The sequence below is a fragment of the Grammomys surdaster genome, unplaced genomic scaffold, assembly GCF_004785775.1.
Source record: "Grammomys surdaster isolate TR1022 unplaced genomic scaffold, NIH_TR_1.0 239, whole genome shotgun sequence".
Taxonomy (NCBI): domain Eukaryota; kingdom Metazoa; phylum Chordata; class Mammalia; order Rodentia; family Muridae; genus Grammomys; species Grammomys surdaster.
The window spans coordinates 8,347,926-8,372,009 of NW_021604684.1; positions in this window are offsets into that span (position 1 = coordinate 8,347,926).

A 24,084-nucleotide genomic window follows, 5' to 3' on the forward strand; every position below is an offset into this window, starting at 1 on the left:
GCGTGTGTATGTAGAGTCTTCTTATACTAAGCAAGTGTTGTATCATTGAACTGTATTCCTGTGTGCTCTTTTTCCTTCCACTTTTTAGGCAGGATTCTTTCACCCCAGGCTGAATCTGAATTCACTCTTAGCCCAAGTAGACTTTAAACTTGTAATCCTGCTCTGGCCTCTGGAGCATCAGTAATTCCAGGCCTGTGCCATCAGGGCCGGCCAGAATTCTCCCTGTGTATCTATGTATAACATACACAATTCTCCCTCACAGGTCAATTTGAAATGCATGGAATCACTTCAAGAATTCATAGTTCCACTTTAATATTTGAAAACAGTTAAGTAACATCTTAGTGAGGTTTATGAGTCAGGAAGTGGGAAAGGAGTATCACCAAATCCCTAAAACATTAGCCTCTTAGCCGATGATTTCCTCATCCGCCATATTAGAAGACGGTTAGCAAGCAGCTGTAATGTTGGCTTCTCTCTCTCTCTCTCTCTCTCTCTCTCTCTCTCTCTCTCTCTCTCACTGGCCAGGGGGCTCGGACCAGCCAGTGTATGCTGCTTGCTTGGTGGTTCAGTGTCCAAGAGATCTCAGGGGTCCAGGTTCATTGAGATTGCTGGTCTTCCCATGGGGTTGTCCTCCTCTTCAACCTCTTCCAGCTTTCCCCCAATGTTGGCTTCTTGAGTGCTCTCCCACCCCCAACCCTGCCTTCCACAGATGCATATTTGCCCTTCAGATGTCCTGTCTGCATCTGACATATCAAAGCACCTTGCGGAACCTCCCAGTCAGCACACAGTGGCCTTCCCCTCCTTGGAGTTGCTCTACATCAGCGTGTCACAATGTTTGTACATTTTTTCATTTGCATCATCTCCAGGATGATGGGTAACACCTGCTATGAGAGACAGAATGTTTAGAATTCCTCTTCTTCCCCTCTCACACACTCAACAGAGTCTGAATTTGATATAAGGAAGACAAGCACCCAGGTCTTACCACTTAGGTATGGATGTAAGGAGGGATGGATATAATGAGAGGAAACAGCTTTCTCAAGGTCACAGACAGCCTAGGAAAGATGCAGAACTTTGGGGAAAGGACCCTTTGAATGGTCTCCCAGCAGGTGGATGATGGAACTGGATAACGAGTGTGGGTTCAGATAATGGGATGTCAAGAATACCAGGGTAAGGCATTTGCCCTTGTTCTGCATTGTTTGTTTCGAGATAACAAAGGTCATTCACTTAGCAGAAATCCCTATCTTTGCTTTCCCCAGCTCCTAGTGTTGTGTGCAGTGTGTGGTGTTGTATGTCCTGGATGTGATCTATAAATTTATACCCACAAGTGACACATATTAAATTTCAACCACTAGAAATAGCCTGAGTTTCAAAGAATCCTGGAAGGTCACAGATTGACAGTATGATGTATGGCATCAGTGCCTTCCTCCTGGTCGTGGCTTTGTCACGGACCCTGCCTCTGTTCCTTTGTGGGCTTTGTGGGATTGAAAGCACAGAAGTGCATGGGCTCTGCTGTCACTCCAGACTGTGACAGGCTAGCTAGAGGGAGAAAGGTTGATTCTAGGGTCCATTTCTTTCCAGAAGGAAGTCATCTATGGAAATAGGAAGAGAGCAGGAGGAGAAATCAGGCCAAACAAAGCCTTGAAAAAATGAGACTTTCTAGATCATAAAATAGTGATTACAATAGTTGTTTCCTGTACATTCTTACATAGACAAAGACCAAAATGCATTGATATGGATGTCTTTTCATGTATCCCTAAGGATAAATTAGTTAGAATTGGCTGTTGTTTTGGATTAGTTCATATTATAAGCTTATTTATTTTCTGCAGCATGGGTAGCCTCAGTCATAAATGAACATTGTATTATCACTATGAGCAAACTGGGGGAGGTATGTATTCATCGCCTTGCTTCGGAGGCCATCAGTGAGTCCTTGCCTTCTTTCAAGCATGTGCAAATATCTCTCGAGTTTGATTTCATCATATAAACCACCAGCATTGTGACATTTAAAGCTGCAATGAAACTGAAACAGTTTCCCTTGGGAAAAATTTATACAAGTTGATTTTATTAATCTACATTTAAGGAGAGAGAGAGAGAGAGAGAGAGAGAGAGAGAGAGAGAGAGAGATATCAGGAGAGGGAGAGGGAGACTGGGGTAGAGGGAGGGGGAGAGGGAGAGAAGAACAGAGCAGAGACATGTAATTCTGTCTTACATTCTAATCTGGTACATGTGAACAACTGTGTACATAAGTGTATGTGTGTGAGATATCCATGCCCAAGTGTGTGTGTGTCTCAGGATGCACATAGTAAAGAGGTAACCGCTGAGTGTCCCTGCATCCCAGAGTTCATCCACACTGAGCCCGATTTCTGATTCTCTCACTCTCAGCAGACAGATGGATGGCACTCTCATGCCTTGCCAGACACCATTAGGTCGATCCTTAGAGATTCTCAGAGCCTTTGAGTCTTCCTGGCTTTCACAGCTGGTGGTCAGGACATCCCGAGAAGATGAGTCTGTGAGAAGTTGGCCTTCAATATTAAAATAATGAATAGGTTTTAATGTGATTCTAAAAAACCACTCAAGCAGGAAAAGTTGGCTTTAGTGCAAGCAGGGGTTTGCAGACAAGTCTCATTTACATACGCTTTCCACCTGCACTGTTTTTAGAAACAAAGAAAGGCAGTGGCTTGCCCAGTAGTTGACTTAAAACAAAAACTATCCCTCATTAATATTAGGCATTCTGTTCCAGCCAAACAAATGCCAGTCTCTCTCTGTCTGGATTTCTTCCAAGCCATAAATCTTGAGATTCTGAATGAAAAAGAAGTCAGTTGAATGAAAGCCAGCCTACCCTGGCTCAGCACACCCCTAACTGCTTCAAATTCATGGTCATGGCAGAAATGAAGAAGAAACACATTGCACACGTGATACCTGATCAGCATGGCACCCTACAAACAACTAATAATGCTGTTATTTCAGATGTCAGGGCCACCTTGAAACAGACTTTGAGTTTCCTAAGGCTCCATAGCAGTGAGACTCTTGCATATAAGCCACACAAACATTGCTGTGGTCTTACACACGGGAACCAGAGTTTAAACCAGGCAGGATTCTTAGAACTTCTGTAGGGATTGATTTGTTTGTTTGTTTGTTTGTTTACCTTGTATTCATTTATTCATAGCTAGCTCAATGCTCTTTTAAACACAGCCCAGTCTTTTAAAAATTAAATCCCAGAGCAATTGAAGGACAGAGTTTTGAACATTTAAGGTGAGACTCTAAAAGGCTCCCGAGGCTGTGAGAACCACCACTGTTCCCATCAGCCCTTGTATGGGTGGAACCCAGTGGTCCCTGTGTAGCTCCCTGCTTGTACCCAAAGCTTGTTTCTCTCTTCTTTGTTCTTTTGTTAAGTAAAATCATATGCAAACATCCATGGGCTTGCTATAGTATACAAAAATGAAAACATTGATAGTCATTTTTCCCTGGATTTTAGGCAAATGAACTAGGCAGACATTTGTGAAATAGCATCTTTCCTTGGCACCTTGTTGCAAACTTCCTAATGCCCTCCTTAGACAGAGCCATCTTGAGTTAAGCCAACTATTCACATAGTGTGTCTGTTTTTATATTTTGATTGCGTATGTTCATAAATAATAGACAGCCGTGTTTTAAGTGCCACGTCAGAAAACTATCTCTTTTAAACATTTATCATTATATCTTCAAAATCTAGTTTTATTCATAGAACGAGCATGTAGCTGAATTTTAATTCAACTGACGACTTTTTAAGCATGAGTCACATTAATATCAAGTCAGTGTGACTTCTGGATACATCAACAGTTATTTCTGCAGTTGTTTCTATATTTGCAATTTATTACACTTTGCTTTGAGATGCTTCTTGTTTTGAGATGCTTCACCAACTGGAAGACCAAAGTTTCATTTGCTAAAATCTTGGTCCCTCACCTTGGTGCTACTGGGAAGAGATGGAACCTGCCAGAAGTGGGGCCCTGTGGAAGGAAATAAGCCCACTGGGGTGCATCCTTAAAGAGCGGATTGTGACTCTAGCCTCTTCTCTCTTTCTGCTTCTCATCCAGCATGGATGAGCATGGAGTGAGCATTCCATCGTGAGATGTTCCCATGAGGATGTTCTGTCTCAGGAAGACCCAGAATGCGGCAGAACCAACTGATCGTGATGGAATCCTCTGAAACAAGTAAGTTAAAATTAGTTTTTCTTCTTCGAAGTTATTTATATTTGAGATTTTCTTACAGTGAGTCACAGCTGATCAACCCTGATGTCTTACTACCTTTTCACTTGTTACAGATATATGAAGTTATGACTGGGACACTGTAATGCATCACCGATATATGAAATTATTACTGATATATTCTAATGCTGTTTCTCATTCCACTTTTAAAACAGTGGCTCTAGCCACGAGCCAGGAGCTCCTGTGTTATCCCGAGGAAGCCTCTCCTCTGCTGCTGCCTCTTGTTCTGTTGATCACACTGTGTGGCCAGCATTTTATTCCAGACATCACCCATCTTCAATACTAGGACTAGCCAACATATGCCTGCCATTTATTGTAAAAATCCATTACATTGTAGACAGCACTGAAGAGCACCAGGCTCCAGGGGAAGAAGTCACATTTTGAACCACTTGTCAAGTCTATCCCAGGCTACTAATGCTGTGTTCTCACTACCCGCTTGGAGGAGACTTTTGTCTTGCTTCCTCATCTAGGTGAGAAGAAAGAAATATGATGCTGAGAATCTGTGGCTGTGAGAGAAAGACTACCCTGCACATCTGATCTCTGGATGGAGGACACCACTGTCACAATAAAGATACCCCATCCGCCATTATGCTCGCTGTTTCCCTGTGAAGAGGGAGCTCTTGAACCTGTCACATTCACCTCGTCCCTGCAAGGTGTGGAACAGGTACGAACGACACTGAGGAGCTGGCCAACCACTAAATGCCTGAATAAATCACCAAACAGAAAGCAAATTAGAGGTTTTTTTCATCTTTGCTTAAGACCAGAACATTCTGGTAGAACAAAACTTATGCTCATTTGGCTATGGCTAACCCAAAGAGAGAAACAAAACATCACCATCAGTATCACCATCACCATCACCATCACCATCACCATCATCATCAACAAAAACTTCCTATATACAAAGAAAGAAAATTTTAGTAGTTATATCTGGTGCTGTATAAGTAAAAGCATACCTACCTACTCTCCAACCTCTTTATCAAACACAACGGATAGTAGAAGAATGACTGTTAATACATCTATTACTCACTCTGTCAATCAGTTGCAATTAAACTACCCTGATCAAAACTATTAGTATGTTAAGGCTTAAGTCTGCCATTTAGTTATTGTTTTCCATGTACTCCCCCTTTTAAATTGCCGATCTGTGGTTTATTTGAAAGGTTTTAGAATCAGACTTTCATTTATCAATAGTGTTTAAGGGATATCTCATTGTATCGAGTTTCGTGGTTCTTCTAAGCATTGTGCACATGCAGACAATGCTCCAGCATATCAGCATTGTATATAAACGAACTGTGATTGTAAAGATGTTTCTTTCTCCTGAATTTTCTGAGGCCCTTCACTTACAGCAGGATTGGCCTAACCATGTTTCTTCCATACATTGAACACTTCAGAAAATGCTGAATTCCATTTCCAAACCAAATGTATGTCAGAAAAGGGAATTGAGACATTTATATGCATGTTGTGTTTTTCTGTATTTTTTCATCCTTCTCAACATTCCCAAGAACACTCCAAAGAGTCCGTTCAAGATCAAGAATATCCATTAACCGTTCCCTCTTCTTCTCTTCCTTTGAAAATGTGATGAGTTCCTCTTCATTCTTGAAGGCTACCATTGTTGGCTCTGTGACTCAGGGTTGTTTTGGTTTTTCCTGTGCTTCTTGCTCCTGGCTTCTGATGGGAGATGTGTGCTGGGGGAACTGATATTTGTTGTTGTCTATTTGTTTGTTTGTTTTTTACAGGTGAAGGGCTATTTCAAGACTTCTCTTGTCTGTTCTGGCTTTACAAAGTCTACTGTGATGCGTGTAGTTGCCAGTTCCTTCAGGATTCTATTGTTTGACATTCACCTAGGGTTCTGAATTTTTAGATTTATATTTTTTCCTAATTTAGAAAATTATTAGTTTTCTTTTTTTACTTGCTTGAACAGAATACATTTTTCATCCCTCAATCCAAAATGAGGATTTTGTTTTCTCTTCTTCTGGAATGATCATCACAGAAATTCTAGGTCTTTTGTTGGCATACTGGCAATCCCACAAATCCCTCAGGCTCTGTTGCTGGATTTTAAAAACAAGCATGTTCTTGCTGTTGTCAGAGCTGGATGGTTGGAGGTCCTGTCACTGGGTTTTATGATGCTGTCTTCTGTCCTCCCCACTGTGTTAGTGACCCAGCCAGGGTTTGCAATTCCAGTTAGAGAGTTCAGTTCTAAAGTTTCCTCCTGATTCTTCTTTCTTCCTTTGTTTTTCTCCCATTTCGTTGCAGAGACTTTGTAGTGTTGTAATTGCCTGTTGAAGTAGTTTATGATGGCTGAGCAAACTCCTTGTTGCTCCATTTCAACATCTGTGTTGTGTCAGCGCTGGCACATGTTAATTTTCTTTCTTTTCTTTTTGTATTTAGTTGAGTTTTTTTTTTCTGGGTTCAAGTCAAGATGAGTGATTTCCAACCACATCCTTGACATTTAGGACATTATAAGATTCTCAACCATTCTTAAATATTCTGTTGAAGCAAGTATATGTGTGTATGTAAGTGTATTGATACATATATATATATACACATATATATATATGTGTGTGTATAATATACATAATATGTGCATATAATATATGAATATATTATATGAATATATAATATATGAACATATATAATATGGATGCATATAATATTTGGATGTATAATAGATATAATATATGCCTATATAAAATATAATATATAATATATTATATGTATACATATAATATACAATATGCATATATAATATGTGGATATATGTATGGATATATATGCATATATATATTCAAACATTATATCATTTATGCTGTTATTGTCATTATCAGTTCTGTCTCTACTTATGAATCCCACAACACATGTAAGATCTTTGTTTTAGATATTAGATTATCATTTGAAGCTATGGATCTTAGGATAACAGCCATTGTATTTAATTTTCTCTTTATTAGTTCAGCCATGTTTTTTCTTTTTCCTAGTCGACATTCATCTTTTAGCTTACTCTTTTTTTTTGCTAAAATAATTTCTTTAATATTATTGACAGTAAATTCTTCATCTTTTGTTTGTCTACAGTGATTTCTTCTGCCTTCATTTGTTCAAGAACAGGGAGATGGACAGCTGGCAGACACACCCCCTGCCCTTCTCCCACCCATTTCCACTGGGAATAGAATTTGGGTTTGGCTGATTTTTCTTTTTATTCCTTGAAACTGGTTTTCCGATTTCGTTAAGCTTGGTTAATTCCTGATGAAAAAGAAGGTGGCTATTGTTCTTGCCTTTCTTTCTTCTTTGCATGGAGCTGTTATCTATTTTCATGCTGCCTTTAGAATGTTTTTATCCTTCATTTTGCTTTATATTCATTTCTCATCTTTTCTCAACTCCTCTCAGATAAGTGCCCACCTCTTCCAAATTCCATGTCCTTTAAAATTAAAACAGCAGATTAAGTTGTGTCTGCATACTCAGTGAGTGTGGGACCATCCACCAGAGCATGGTCAGTCTATTAGGGGCCATGGCTAAAAAGAAAACTGACCTTTCTTCTCCCAGAACCCATTAGTAGTTCCTAAGCTAGGGGTGGGGCCTTGTGAGTCCTTCTCCCTTCCACGCCGGGATGTTTCCCAGCTTCATCTTGTGCAAGTCTAGTAGAGGTGATTACAGCTGCTCTGAGCTCATGAGTGCAGTGCCTAGTTCTCAGACATTGTTTTGCTCCAATTTTTCCTGGTCTCTTGCTCTTATAATCACACACACACACAGAAAGAGAGAGAGAGAGAGAGAGAGAGAGAGAGAGAGAGAGAGAGAGAGAAAAGAGAGAGAGAGACTGATCCATGAGCCATGAAGGAAGGCTGGCATAATATTGATGATACTGATGCTCCCCACAGACACTTAGCCTCTGAACATCAGACAGTTTTGAGTTTTTGCGTTAACCACAGTCTTCTAAGAGATCTGAGATCTGTGCTTGCCTATGAGTATAGGGATATGAATTTCGAGGAGAGTCTACTTAACAAAGTAATAGTAGAAAGTTGAGGCTGTGAGCTCTCCAAGCATAGGCTCTTGATCGGATGTACAGTACTGGGTATGCATCTCCTCCTGTGCAGTGAGCCTTCAATCCAATCAGAAAGCGGTTGGTTATCCCCATTGCATCTATGCCTCCATGGTGCCCACAGGCTTATCCTGCCCCACTCATCCTTATTACAGTTGACACATTTCAAAGACTATTTTCTCCCAGCAGGACCATCTGGTCCTATGAAAGCTAAGCAGCAGGGAGGCAGATTACTGGTCATCACTTTATTTCTCCATGTCCTGTGACCAAAGTTTGTGATGTAGTCAGCAATGAGGTATTATCATGCAGTTATATTGGGAAACCAAGAGCCATGTCAAAAGCTTTTATTGTTGCAGGAGTTTCTGTGACAAGTCTGTCTTGCCCTGGCCATTATGCTAGATTATTTACATTTTCAATATTTTGTATTTAAATACTTAGTTAAATGTTATTCATTTAAAATATTTATATACTTGCTATCTCCCTTATACACTTCGGTCATTTTTTAAAAAATAAAATCCTATTGGTTGATCATTGTCATGGCTGGATAAAGAGAAATACAGAAATTCACAAAGGAAAATGTAAATTTATTAAGGATGATATAGTCGAAGAAAATTCAACAAATTCCACAGCATATGATATTCCAGTAATGTCAAATTCGAACAGTTTCAAGCTGAATAACAATGGGCAAGAAAATATAGCAAGTAGAAACCATTCACAACTACAGCAATATTTGTGAAGCATCAAAAATTCACAAGCCCTAAGAGGGTCTTGTACATGAGTATCCTCTGAGTCAAACTGAGACCGTTTTCATGAGGTTATCTATGCTTGCTCACGAAATATCACTGTTGCTGTGCTTATTGACTGTTTACTTTCCCTCAACAGAAAGAAGCAGGAGGGTCTTATCTCCCAGCCAGCTATGTGCAATTTTGCTTTAATTGTATGTGGTTTTGTGGCCTTGGGATACTGGGGAAGGGATTGTGTAAAGGCTGGTGAGGACTAGGAAAAGGGGACCCCCATCTATGTAGCCACTAGGAAGCCATCATTCATTCATTCATTCATTCATTCATTCATTCATTCATACAGGGTGCAGGGCTTTCTGTGTGACAGCTTTAAGGTCACTTATGCTCCTGCCCGGAAGACTTCACTCATTGCTCTGTAAGTAATTCTAATAGATCCGTTGCTTCCCCAGGACAAGATTTTATTTATCACTGGAATATTAAGAGGAGAGAGAGGCATTCTCTAATCTTCTAAATCTATGGTGAAGATTCTCTTGACAAAGCTGTTCAGAAAAATATAACTTAATTTTGAAAATCAGAAACCTGAATAACTCTCATTCCTGGACATGATAACTAACACTTTTAGGATATTAATTCTTCGAATGTTGTTCTATAATTTTAAAATACCCTCTGTCAAATTTCAGATATATACACAATTAGGCAAAAGTGGTGAACTTCTAAGATGTGGACAGCAAAATAATCCAATATTTAATGGTTTATGAAAACCTAAGTCAACTCTGAAAAAGAAATACAGGATGGTTTGCTCTGTGGTCTATTAAAATAAGCTTTAAAGACACAGTGATAAAAGCATGACAATTGTTGGCAGTAAGCAAATAAATGTTTGAAACGTTGCAAGGACCTCAAGCAGGACCCTTATATGTATAGAAGTGACATACAGGATGTCTTAGTCAGGGTTTGTATTCCTGCACAAACATCATGACCAGGAAGCAAGTTGGGGAGGAAAGGGTTTATTCAGCTTACACTTCCACATTGCTGTTCACCACCGATGGAAGTCATAAGAGGAACTCATACAGGATAGGAACCTGGAGGCAGGAGCTGATGCAGAGGCCATGAAGGGATGCTGCTTACTGGCTTGCTTCCCCTGGCTTGCTCAGCTTGGTTTTTTATAGAACCCAGGACTACCAGCCTGGGGATGGCACCACCCACAATGGGCTGAACCCTTCACTCTTGATCACTAATTAAGAAGACACCTTATAGCTGGATCTCATGGAGGCATTTCCTCAAGGGAGGCTTCTTTCTCTGTGATAATTCCACCTTGTGTTAAGTTCACACACATAACCAGGCAGTACACAGGATAAAGGTGACCCTGGAGCCCAATGGAGACAGCAGAGAAGTAATATCTAAGCAGTTTCATGTGAGTGGAACACTGGAAAACAAGATCTCCAAAAGAGGAAAGGCCTTATATGTAGCCCTTGCTGCTTTTTACTGTACAAACACTCCCCAGTTTCAAAGACTACCAATGACTTAAATGAACAGGCTGCAAAGTGTCTCTGTATTTTGCAGTTGGGTGTCCACCCCCGAATAGCTTGTTTTACAGAGAAGAATAAAGCCAGATACTCACATTCACCATCACTCACATGGGTGTGTGTGAGATTTTTGTTCTTCTAACTCCATGAACTATGATCTCACAGGAAGTGTGCAGATTCTTGCTGAGGGTGAGCAGTGGATCCTCCCACTGGGCAAACCTTGACTCGTGAGAATGGAAACAGTTAACTGGGCAGAAGCCTCCTTGTTCTTCCCTCATTTGAGAAGCACCCCTGTGGTCTCTCAGTTCAGCAGCCTTTCAGGAGAAACATGGTATGCCCTACAGACACACTTGCCTGCCTTTTGCTCTGTGACTTGCCTTGAGGCAGAAGCCAGTAGACATTCTTCAAGGCTCCTATTACTGGTCCTCAAGGTCAGAGCTCCCACCTATTACTTAATAGTGAAGCAGACTCATTCATTCAGTGGACCACATTGGGGAAGAGAAATGAAGAGGTTCTGTGACTCCCCAAGTCTATCTTTGGGGATCTCAGCATGAGGTTCACATTCAAATAGAGGGCCAGAGGTTTGAACTGCTAGGCTGTCAGCTTCTTTATCTCAGTTCAGTCTCTGTTAGGTGGTCTGACAACTTGTCAGAGGTGTGTGAAGTCTCTTCATGGATACAAGTTCCTCCTCTGGCTGCACCAGGCTCCAAACTTCTCCACCCAGCATGAGATTTCTGGAGAAATTCCAATTTCCGAGGCACCATTGTTTCAACAGTGTGATAGCAAAAGGGAGGGACAGAGTCTCTCTAGAATATCTTGATTCCTGCTGGGACAGTTACCTTTCTACAGTGTCCCTGTCTCCTTCCTTCTTCCTTACGCCCTCCCTTGGGTTTATTTACACTTTCCCAGTGAAGGTGAAGGGTGAGTGCTTTAACCTTTGAGTTTGCTTTCTGGAGAACATCCCTAACTAGCCAACAGGCTGAAATCTGTAAAATGACTTCTGGTTCAAACAGCCTTAGTGTCTACTAATGTGGTTTCCTTTCAAAACCACAGGATATAAGGAAGTTTTCTAAAGACTGCCCACTTCCCCACCCACCACTATCCATGCCCCACCCCAGGTATTCTGCATCCCTTGGAGGTCAAGAACCAGGTGAAGCTATCAGTAGCAGCCACAACATGGACCACTGTAAGCTGGAGCCTCCCTTTGACTGCCTAGTGCAGGATTTTGAAGGGTTGAAACACACACACACAACACACACACACACACACACACACACACACACACACACACACACACACACAAGAAAAAAAAAGGACCTTAGCACAGAACTCAAAATCCTGGCTAGTTCTGTGTTGTTTCCATGTCTTACTTTGTGTTTTTGAGTAGCTCACCAAACTGGTTTGCCATCCTTAAAACTAGACAAAGTCATTGTTTTCTAAACATGTCACAGATTCCCAGTAAAGGGAACTGGAAGGTGTCCTAGTCCAGCAGAAATGAGCTGAAAAGGGGCAACATGGAGAAATGACCAGAAGGCAGAGAAGAATGAAAAATGTAAAGAGCAGAGGATGGGGAAGGCATTAGCAAGTCAGAGGCCCAGGGCTTTAAGCTACAAAGGGTGAGTGACCTTTTGTAGATTAAAAAAAAAATGGCTAGATGAATGCAAAAAACTAAATGTCCACTTAACAATAGCTGTATTAGATTCTAAGTATTTGTAAATGTGTCAGAAATAACCCCATACAACCCTGAAGACTGTTCATCAGAGAAGAGTTTGAAGAGGCTCAGGCTGATCCTCCAGAGGGATCATCTGAGCACAGGACATCAATAATTACTGGAAGGACTATTCATGCAGTGACTGAACAGTTAGAGCAATGGTTTGCGGTCGGACATGAGGCAGATGGTGTTTGGTGTTTGGCTTTTGGAAAGTTTGCTGCTTGAAGATGCTGAAGGCAATGCCCAGGTGTGCCTTGGGAAAGGACTGTGAGCTTGAGAATTAAGGGGAAAACTCAGGAGTGAACAAAACAGTTGCTGGAGACACAAGGATTCGAAGAGTGGCCACAGATGATTGTATTTCAGGCAGCAGAGATAAAAGTGAGAAAGAATAAAAGAGATGTCGAGGTGACTAAGTGACTAGACACCTCCAGAAAGTGGCAGTTACAGCCACCCAGCTGGACTTTAGGACATGGAAATTCCCTAGTGAGAAAAGAGGAAAAGAATCTAACCAGATTCAAAAGAACCCGAGGTGTGAACCAAGGAAGGTGGCCTGCGTTGTGATTCCTGTTCTGCTTTCCAAAGACAGTGGGGCTCCGAAGACTGTCATATGCTCCAACCACATTGGCACCTATGACATTTTTTTCCTATGGGGTATCCACTGCACACCTCAAACCCACTCCCACAACACATTTGAAGAGCAATTCAGGAATCAGGGCATTTCCAAACCATGCTGTGCATAACTTCATCTCCTCTCAGTGAGTCAGCTTGTTTAACAGACTCTAAGGGTTTGGTAATGAGTCTATTTTAAACATCTTTGTTCTTTTTAAGAACACAGGAAAGAGATCTCTGCCCTCAGTGATGTGCAAATACCATGAAGGACTTGAGTTCTCTGAAAGACTGGGGATTGTGAATGTCCTATAAGCTAGCTAGTGCTGGAAAGGCCAGCTGTGACCTGTTTCTGTGTCTCTGAGTTGGATGCCTGGATGCAAGGGTTAAACCATACTCTCTGAGTGGCATGTCATGCTGTGTGGAATCCCAGAGTGAACTGGGCTAGTGAAGGGGTGGGGCACATATACTGTTGGATACCTCCAGCAGTGGGAATGGAGAAAGACTTACATCAAGTCAAGTAGGGTGAACAACATTCCTCCATTTGTGAATTTGCAATTTCTGTTTTAAATAACCTTTGTTATAATATATTTCTGCCATTGCTCTATTGTGTTATTTTTTAATTTTGCCTGTTTATAAGTGTGGGAGCATACGTGTACACATGTTCATAAGTTTGTGTTCGTGTGTACATGTACATGTGTGTGCTTTCATGTGAAGGCACAAGTTGATGTCAGGCACCTTCCTTGTTTACTCCTCATATGATTCTTTGAGGAAGGAGCTCTCAATTGGACCCAGAGTTCACTAGTCAGGGTAGGGAGCCAATTTGCTCCAGGGATCCCCTGTCTGCACCTTCCGAGTACTGGATTATGGGGAAGCCATCACACCTGCCCAGCATTTATATGAGTTCTAGGGATTGGAAAGCCAATCCTCATACTTGTATGGCAAATGATTTATCCTTTGTGCCACCTCTCCAACCTCGTATTATTAATGACCACTGTTACTCTCTTACTGTGCTTAGGTTCCCAGTTAAGTGTAATCATAGTGTACAGGGGGTTCAGTGATCTAGGATTACCTCCTGTGTTGTGAAAAATAGATAGCAGTTCTTCATTGCTGAAGAGCAATCCACCTTTGGGGATGTATTTGAGGCAAAACTTTAAAAGACAAAAGTTAAGAGATACTACTACCTCTCAAGAATTCAAATTACCCAAATAGATGTGCTACTTTAAAGCAGGCTGAATACAAGGAGCCAGAATAGCATTCTCCTTTACAATAAGCCTGACTCATCTGAGGCATTAAAAATCATTGCAGTTATAATTATTTGTGTGTGTGTGTGTGTGCTTGTGCATGCATAACATAGTTTGCATTTGGAGTCAGAGGACAACCTGTGGGAGTCAGTTCTCTCCTTCTACCACTCCAGAGACTGAACTCAGGGCATTACGTTTGGTAACAAGTGTCTTTACCCGCTGAGTATTTTTCCAGCATATATCTTAAAAACAAAAACAACATTTTAAATTGTGATCCACATTTACACACATATCAGTGCAAAGGAAGAGATCTTGGCCTGCTCTAGGGTGGATGTAGCTAACAGAGATTGTCTCCATGATGGCTGGATGCCTTAAGCAAGAGCAGAAAGAACACAAGATCTTATCAGTGACAAGATCATAGCAGAGACAAGACCATGAGTATTGAGAGGAGAGTGGCCAGTGGCCTCTGTGATCTTGACATGTCTACTGCTACCATACAGTTGCTGCCTGTTTGCCTTTTACAACAAACATTTTTGCAGGATGCTAAATTAGGATTAGTTGTTCCCTATCTTTCTTCTGTAGTTATGTTATTTTTTTTGCACCAAGGATTCTGGAACACTGTAAGGAAGATGCCTAAAATACCCAGAATGGATTTCATGAGGGATGTAAAAAATCTGTGAGCTGAAAGCTATAGGACACTGGTGAAGGAAACTGATGTGGATGCAGAGAAGACTAACTCCTGCTCATGGATTAGGACTTAGATTTAGTTCATGGATTACCATTTAGATGCCTATGTTATCTGGTACAATATATAGTTTCCAATTCTCTATCAAAATGCCAGTAGCATTAATCACAGACCACTACAAAGTCTAAACTTTGTATGAAACTATCACGAGTAGCCAAAAACATCTTGAGAGAAAAAACTTCTTGATTAGAAATTATATTGCAAAGCCATACTGACTTAAACAGTAAGGTACTTGAATAAAAAAGGCACACAGACCAATATGCTAAACAGAAATAAATCACCTAATACAGTCACTAACTTCTAACAAGGCAACCAAAAACACACATTATAAAACAACAACAAAAGAACAGTCTTGGTTATCGGTACTAGACCTACACATGATCAACATTCTGCACAGGATGGGGAGGAGCTCCAGAGGCTCCACCCCTGACAGAAGAGTTCTTGGCAGTTATGGATGTGGAAAGGGTGTGTGGCCACTGGAAGGTTGCTGTGTTCTGGTTGGTGACCCATACCCATGAATACTTCAGAGCAGCAGTTATTGGACTTGGTTCTCTGTACAAGACAAGGTACTCCACCTCACTGATCATTGTAGAAATGAGATCCAAACCACAGTGAGATATCTTTCTATCTTCTAATTAGGATGGACATTCTTGAAAAGACATTTGCTAGGCACAGCTGAGGGTGAGGAGAATAGGAGCCCAAGGCATTTGTTGCTAATATGAGGATGGTTTCTGACTGGTGTCTAGATTTGTAGTACATATAAAATGATCATGAGCTATGTGTACTGACAGAGGCAGGTCAAAAACCCAAGCAGCAATGTTTTGGAATAAGAAGGTAGTGGACGTAAGACGGAGCCATCTGATATAGTTGCTCACGTTACTTGTATCTCCCAAGGGAACAGACTACAGGCTCCTGGCACAGTCATGCTACTTAGGATGAAGAATTCATTTTTTGTGTGTTTCCTTAAAGTGAGGCAGTGTGTTACTTTGTTGGTTTCATATGCATTTTAATTTCCTGTACGTGGCATGGGCTTAATTCTGCTGCTTACTCACACAGATGTGATAGAGGTTAAGTGACAGACTGTGACGTTGTGCCCAGAGGCCCATTGAGCTCAGAGGCCCATTTTCAAGTCTCTGCTAAGAGACTTTAGAAATTTTCTCATTTAATGCTTAAAAGTTCCTTTAAAAATTAGGGGAGTTTCTACTTCACAAACTTGGGGACATTAAAAGCATAAGGTGTGAGTGAGTGAGAGGCAGGAATCTTCCCTTCCATGGCTCCACATAAGGTGCTGTCTGCTCACCCCTTGGTCTTCTGTGCTCTTGTGCTGAAGAGCACAGCTCTACAAGGTATCAAGGAGGTGTTTCTCTCTCACTGAACTGAAGAGACAATGAACCCTCTGGAAGTGATCCCACTTAGTTTGTAAATCAGAGACTATGGAATTAAACTGGTGTTTGCTTCTTTTTAACCATACTTTCTTCCTAAACCATGTACCGTCTCAGGCTCAGCCCATAATCAAGGCCCTGTGGTAGGCTTCTACTCTCGAAGTCACTATTTCCAACTTGCGTTTGTGTCCTGAAACATCACGCAGTCACAGGAGATGCTGCTTGGAGTGTTCACCGATGGGGAAATCTTTGCAAAGAGTAGTGGAGTACTTGATGTGATCTTGTTTATCACGGGATCTGTTCCCACAGGCCTGGGAAATGAACTCTTTCTTAGAAGAGACCCACCAAGAGCATTTGCTTGCTGTGACTACAATGTTCCATTTCAAGCATCTATTGTTGAGGTCAGGCTGTGCCTGGATCTAAGTGATTCCATATTGTGTTAAAAAGTGGTTTTCAGGCTGTTCTGTGCCCAAAGAAACTCCATTTTGCAAGCAATTCTTGACCACATTTTGAGGGTTGAGGATGGCTGCATTTGGGTAGACACGAGAATGATGCCGTTGTCCTGAGCCACCAACAGGACACACACTGATAAATGACAGGGACAGTCTGTTTGCAGCCCGTGCATGATGCCATCCCCATAGGTCACAAACCACATGTTGTGCTTCCCTTATCACTGTGGTACAAATGTCTACATTAAGGTTTAGACCTCATGGAATAATCCTGGCATAGGGAAGAGTCTGGTGTTTAGGCTGATGGGTCCACAGTTTCTCAATATGTTTTGAACACAAGGCTATTAAGCCACCCAAGACTCCTCTGTGATTGAAGGTCCAATGGGATTAACCATGACCTAACCCTCTGAGGACTCTTGAGATTCTTAGAGGGACAAGTGGCTGTCAGTCCATGCTCATGCCTTAGGATGATTTTTGGAGACTTTCTAGTACCTGATGCTCACCTACTTTGCTCCTGTAAGGCAGACCCCTTTGATGACTTTGTCTACTTGCCTTCCTTCTAAGAAGGTCCGCTGACTGAAGCTTTGTTAAGAGTAATTTCTGTAGCTAAGAATTGATGCAGATGTAGGCTCTGATGTGTTTGCTTTTTGTTGATTAATACTGGAAACAACTTGGATTTTGATTCTGGGTTGAAGAGGGAGTCTTCCTGGTAAGCCAGTGCCTGGGCTGAATGGATCCATTAGTAAGCATGTATTTACATTAGTTCCAGCAAAACCACACTTGTTTGAACAAATATGGACCAGAAGAAGAAACTGTTTACAGCATCTCCACTTACCAACGCAAAAGAAAACTCATCCTGCAGACTAACTGGCTGACCCACCCTGCTCCTCCCCATCATCTCAGACTTTTCTCGGTTCATAGAGAAAGTCACCCTGGGGCTTGATATCCAGTTTTCTAAACATCAAATTCACCACTTACAAGAAGCATTGGAGGTCATCTGGTTCTCTGACCCAAGTCAGAGGTATCTTGTGGGATTGCTGCCAGGGGCTGCTCCAGCGATTCCTGAACAAATTCAAAGACAGGACCCCACCCTCCTTAGAGGATTACTACAGCTTCTCTGAACTGTTCTAATGTTCTTTTCCTATTGATGTGACTTTGGATCTTTATGACTCCTTCCTATCTGTTCTAAGTCTATCCGTTGGCGCCAAAGAAAACAAAGGCTTTTCCCTCTTCCACACAATAGTACGTCCAACATAGCAAGGAAGCTGACATCTACCCTTTGCTTTCAGCATCCAGTAAACACTTCATTTTTAAGTGCACCTTTTAGGATATGATTTCTACATCTATCGCCACCCCCCAGCCTTTGCCTTGGCCTTGACCTTGGCCTGGCACAGAGACAGGACATTTCCACACTTTACGATATCCTTTTGGTTATTCCTCTGACAGGCTGTAAGTGCCCAGGCCTTACTAAAGCCAGAAAGTCATTGTTTTTTTAAATGGAATGTCATTGTTAGGTAGTTATGAACATGAATCTGATCTAGTAATGATAGGCCACCTTACCGGGCTGGACTTGTATGTTCGGAAGTTTCCAGAAGGCATCTTGTAGCCCAACTAGAACTGACCAGAAAAGCCTCCATCTCTCCAAGGACCAGAGGGGGTTTCGAAAGGTTTGATAGTGACTTAGGTAAGCACATCTCCTTTCTAGAATTTCTGCTTTCACGACTCCTCTGCCTTTAGAAGGATTCTCCAGTCACCCTTGCATGTACCAAAGAAGAACTCTTCCCCACGGGATCATGGGGACCAATATCTCTCTGCACTTCCATGTCTCAATGCTTCAAGGGGGAGGAGAGGGGGGAAGGAGATCTATGAGACTAAAGCACACTCTGGACTCTGATGTCCACACAAAAACTCTTTGTTGGGAATGCTATATCCCATAGGGACATCAAGTGCCCTGAGTGTTTATATTCCCACTCAGCAAGGCTTGTCTACGCTCCCTTCCCAGATCTCCTGCCAATCTCTCCTTTCTTGTCTTCAAGGGGCCCAAATGATGTCCAGACCCGAGTTCAGAGGCCTTACAGCCTGAGATCAGTTTGAAGTCCAATGTCTTGGAACATTTTTATTTCTAATTTGTTATTTTAAGCACATTGTGATTTAATGACTCTTTGGGATTCCAGTTAGTGGTTGATGTTGGAGAGCCGAGGAATGCATGTTTAATTTTTTTCATCCTGTAACCAGTGTTTCATCTTAGACTAAATAGATGCACATTTGAGAAATCCCAAAGAATCGCTGAGAGAAACACTGATGTTTATGTAAGTGTCTTCGTGAGTGAATGACTTCAGCAAAAAGGAAACAATCAGCTTTGAGTCCAAAGGCTTTGTGGAACTCCACCAAGTCCTTAAGTTGTCCATCAGCATCAGCTACTTCCCATCTGTGTCCTCATGGGGGCTGGATGTGTCCTGCTGAGATCTATGTATTGGCGCTGGGCTTCCGTTTCTGTACCTCCCCAGAAACACAGACAACACTCATCTCTGCTCTGGGGCTGGACCTGAATGGGTTTTGATGTCCATGGGATTTCAACCTCTTCTGTATTCCCTTTTAATAAAACAGAGTAGTGAAGGGATCTGGCTGGAATAGCAAGTGTAGGGGGAGCCTTATGACAGAAACCTTGTAAGTTAAAAGCCTTCCCTTCTCGGTCAGGTTCCACAGAAGTTTTAGTAAATGCTAGAGTTTCTGTTAGTGAAATGTTTCAGCACTAGAAAGACAGGCAATTCTTGGCCACATAGGTCAGAATTGCTAAAAATAAAATAAAATATAATAAAATCTTCTCTATTTGTCTGTGCATGCTCTGTAGACCAAACCTCTAGAGGACAAATCCAAGTCATATTTTTCTCTAGATGAAGAGCGTCAAGTATATCACTCTGGCAGGACTACTATAAAAGCGTGCTGAATTTCCAAGAATAAAAATGAGTGCATGCTACAGATGGGACAGAGAATCCCAGGAGTGTATTTCTCACACTTCAGTCACACCAGCAGAAAGGTCATTGAACAGCATGCCCAGGGACAAATTCCTCAAACCAGTAATTTCTGTTCCCTCTGCTGGATAGGAAGTGCTCAGAACGATCATGTCATCCAGACATAGATGTGTTACATAGGTACAGAATGAGTTGAGATATAGATATATATATCGATAGATAGATGAATTTTCACTTCAGCACTGATTGTCAAAGCAGAACACAGCCATACTGAGAGATTGTTTTGAGGAGAAGCAGGGAGTAGAATGTTTGTAGACATTTTTACATCCGTTAAGTTATGGCAACTTTGTTGGCAAAGTTGTACCATGGGCATCAATGAGAAGGGAGAGTCATGCCAGGCCCACTGGCTGGCAGGGGAGCCTGCACAAAGTTCACGGCAGTTGAATGGAGAGTCATCTGGGCTTCCAAGGGGTTTTATAGTCATGTAGTCAGAGTTCCCTGAGTGCGTGGCTTCTATTTCCATTTCTGCTGCCAGCTGGCCAAGTGGGGACCACCTAAGTTGTAGCCCCAAAGGAAATGAGAAGGCAGGTTCTTCTCCCACAATTCCCCTGCTCCTGCCCCTGCACTGCCTGAAACCTTACTGTAAAAGTGCCTGCATTTCTTAAAATCCGTTTCCAGTTAAGACTTAAGTACTACTAGGAGAGATTGTATTTCAAACTTTTCATTAGTCTTTTCTGCTCGTGAATCTGTTTCAAAGCTTGTCTCCAAGTAGGAGAAGAGAACAGGAGGACTCCCTGTACAGTTCTCTCCTGGCTGCATACCTAGCTCCAGTCCCCTTTCTCTCCATCCCTTTCCCAGGTGACTTCGTAGCATACGCAGCAAGCGGAAGGGGTCCACTGGTTCTGCTTTACCCAGGGAATGTGCACTAAGACCTCAGTGGATACCTTAAACCATAGATAATACTGAAATATATGCAAGTGTTTTCTCCTATGCCTACACATCATGAGGAAGTTTAGTTTGTTAATCAGGCACAAGAAGAGATCAGCAACAATAACTAAAACTTCAATAAGACAATGATAGTAATGTACTGTAATTAAATATTATCTATGGTGGTCTTTCTAAATGTTTCATTGTATTAAATCTTAGTAGCTTCAGGATATAATTTTCTCCCCTATGAAATAAGAAATTTCACTGTTTTAGTTAAAGGAAAGACTGCTTGGTCTCTGTTTGTAATATGTAAATCTCTAGCATCACTCTTCATTGGATCATTATTCAACAAAACAAGGGTAACTGGAACACAGCCATGATACCATGACAGTTAATCTAATAACCAAAAATGACAACTAAGCGACAAATGGGACAGTAGCTTTTACATCATAGATATACTGGATAAAGAAATGATTCAGTGTGTGTGTGCATGCATACGTGTGTATGCGTGTGTATGTGTGCTATGTGTACAGGTCAGAGGGAAACCTGTAGGAGTGACTTCTTTCTTCCACAGTGTGGATTCCCAGTGGGATATCAAACCGACTTGCCAGGGTTGGTAGCCGACGAGTGTCTTTGCCATCTGAACCATCTTACTGGTCCCAGAATACGATTAACTTCATGTAACTGAAACTGACAGAACCTCAGCTGAGAAGGGACTGTTGTACATTTGCCAGCTGCTGGTTTGAGTTTGTCTTTGTGAATTTCCTTGAATGATGAGCTAGAAGACACGTGTGCAAGCAGAGCCTTTAGAGGTGCTTGCCCAGGTGACCACGCTCGATGGTGCTTCTTCCCTTGTAGTTGTGATGAGAACATCAGCACACACTGTAGGAGCCTGAAAGACATGGGTTTAAGGCACATAGTACCAGCCACCCTGGCTGAGGCTATCCTCACACAGTCAGAAGCCAACCAAATGCAGAAATGTGAGTGAATCCATTGTATCAGTTGAATGCCTCAGGCTTCTGAGCTATGTAAGCACACAGACATTTTGAGGTAGTTGATCCGACACCTTCATGTTATGAAAAATCACATTGGATGAAGATGGAGATATGAGAAAACTATGAAGAAAACCTTTCTCTCAGTATTCAAGTTGCCTACAAGACAGCGAAATATCCAAAATTAATAGAAATGCCTGAGCAAAGACCTACGTGTCTTTCCCCAAATGCAGAGATGTGGCATCTGTGTCTTTTTATGTGTAGTCTGCTGTAAGGAGTTGAAGAGGGTAGGGATGGAGGGAACAGGATTCATCTCATAGTCGTTACGTACAAGTCAGCTTTGTGCAGAGGCAATGATCACTAGAGAGTCCTCCATGTAGGAATTGGTGGGGTTTGGGGATTAAATGTCTCCCAAGACCTGATGAGGTGTGGCATCACTGGGAGTGCTGAAGCTGAAGGAGAGTGTTAGGACCCTCCCTGACTCTCCCTGCTTCCCAGGCAACACAAAACAGGCAGTTTTTCTCTATGTATTCCATCCATGATGTTGTGCCTCACCATGGACCCAAAGGCAACAGTTAAAGCAGACCACAGGCTGGAATTTCCAAGTGTATGCTGAAGTGAGCTTTTCCTGTCTACAGTTGAGTTTTTCACAGGCGGTCTGCCACAACGAGGGAAAATTGACTAAATTTTCTTCATTTTCCAGATGGCAAAATTAGATCCAGATCAATTAAGAAACTCAGTCATGCAAATCATAGTCTGGCAGACATCTTCCACTGATAGGAAATGTTTTAGGCTGGGAAGGCCCACAACAGCCATGCAATGAAACACTTCAGACACGCTGATACAAAAGTAGCCAGAGACAAGGCGGAAATCAGCTTGGAAGCACTGATGCGGGGCTGCACTTCACTTTCGCATATCACAAAATGCTCTTTTCTTGACTTTCTTTCTAACCATTAAAGAAGAGGAGGAGATGGTAGAGGAGGTGGAGAAGGTGGAGGAAGTGGAAGTGGTGGTGGAGAAGGAGGAGGATGAAGAAGTGGAGGAGGAAGTGGTGATGGAGGAGGAAGAAGAGGAGGAAGAGGTAGAGGAGGAGAAGGAGGCAGAGGAGGAGGAAGAGGTGGTAGAGAAGGAGGAAGAGGAGGAAGTGGTGGTGGAGAAGGAGGAAGCAGAGGAAGAGGAGGAGGAGGAGAAGGAGGAGGCAGAGGAAGAGGAGGAAGAGGAGAAGGAGGTGGAAGAAGAGGTGGTAGAGGAGGAAGAGGTGGAGGAGGAGGAGGTAGATGAGGAGGAGGAGGAGGTGGAGGAGGAGGAAGAGGAGGAAGAGAGGGGGGGAGGAGGAGGAAGAGGAGGAAAAAGAACTACTTTTGGTCCACAGGCTACACGAAAATAATCAGCAGGTGTGAGACCAGAATGCCACATGAAAATGTCAAGGCTTAAATTCAAGTCTGTCAACTTCTATGCAAATCAAACCAAACATTTTTTTGTGTAGTTTGTGTCTTCCTGAACTTTGATCACCTTCCTTACCATAGCTCAGAACTCTCCTACAGAAACCATCAGGAGTCTGCATTAGACACTCACAGAGAAACATTATTTTCTGGGCCTCCCAGTGCCACTGCACATGTGAATTAGAGCAGCTATAACTGAATGCACAAAACCTGTGCAGGATCAAACACGTAAAGGTCCCAGCATGGAAAAGTAAGGACTCATGAAGCCTGCCTCCCAGCTGAGGAGACGTTTTGAAAGACATAGATTCAAGGTAAGTAGCATCAGCCACCCCGGCTGAAGCAAGCCTAGCACAGCCAGAAGCCATCGGAATCCAGAAATGTGAATTAACCCTCTCTATCAGTTGAATACCTCAGGCTTGTAAGTAGACAAAGATTTTGAAGTGCTTGGACACTCAGCATCACTGTGTGAAAAGATACATCGGAAGAGGCTGGAGATAGCTGAAGAGAAAGTTTTCATTTGTATTCAGGCTGTCTAAAAGCCAGCAGATTATACAAAGCAGGTATTAATTCCTGACAGGAGACCTGTAAGTCTTTCCCTGTGTAGAGATAAGTGCCATCTGTGTCTTTATATGTGCCCACTGTTGAAGGGAGTGGGAGATGGCAGAGAGGGAGGTCATGGATGGCTTTTGGTAGAACAAGAGTCCGTTTTCTTCAGGGAGCTGATCCAGGAGAGACCACATTTGCTTCAGTAGATGGTCAACACCCATGCACATATAGGCAGTGTTAGTGGACTCAGTGGGCTTAAATAACAAAGCATATGAAATTGGAAGTTCGGAGATCTGGGAGAATTGGAGGGGAAGCTTAGGAGTGCATATGATTACAGCACGAAACCTTGTAGGCTTGTATGAAATGCTCAAACAATACAGAGAATTACATATATATATATATATATATATATATATATATATATCCTTTCAAATTAGTCTTAAAGGTTGTTATCTTTTCTCTCTGTCCCCATCTCTCTCTGTCTCTGTCTCTGTCTCTGTCTCTCTCTCTCTCTCTCTCTCTCTCACACACACACACACACACACA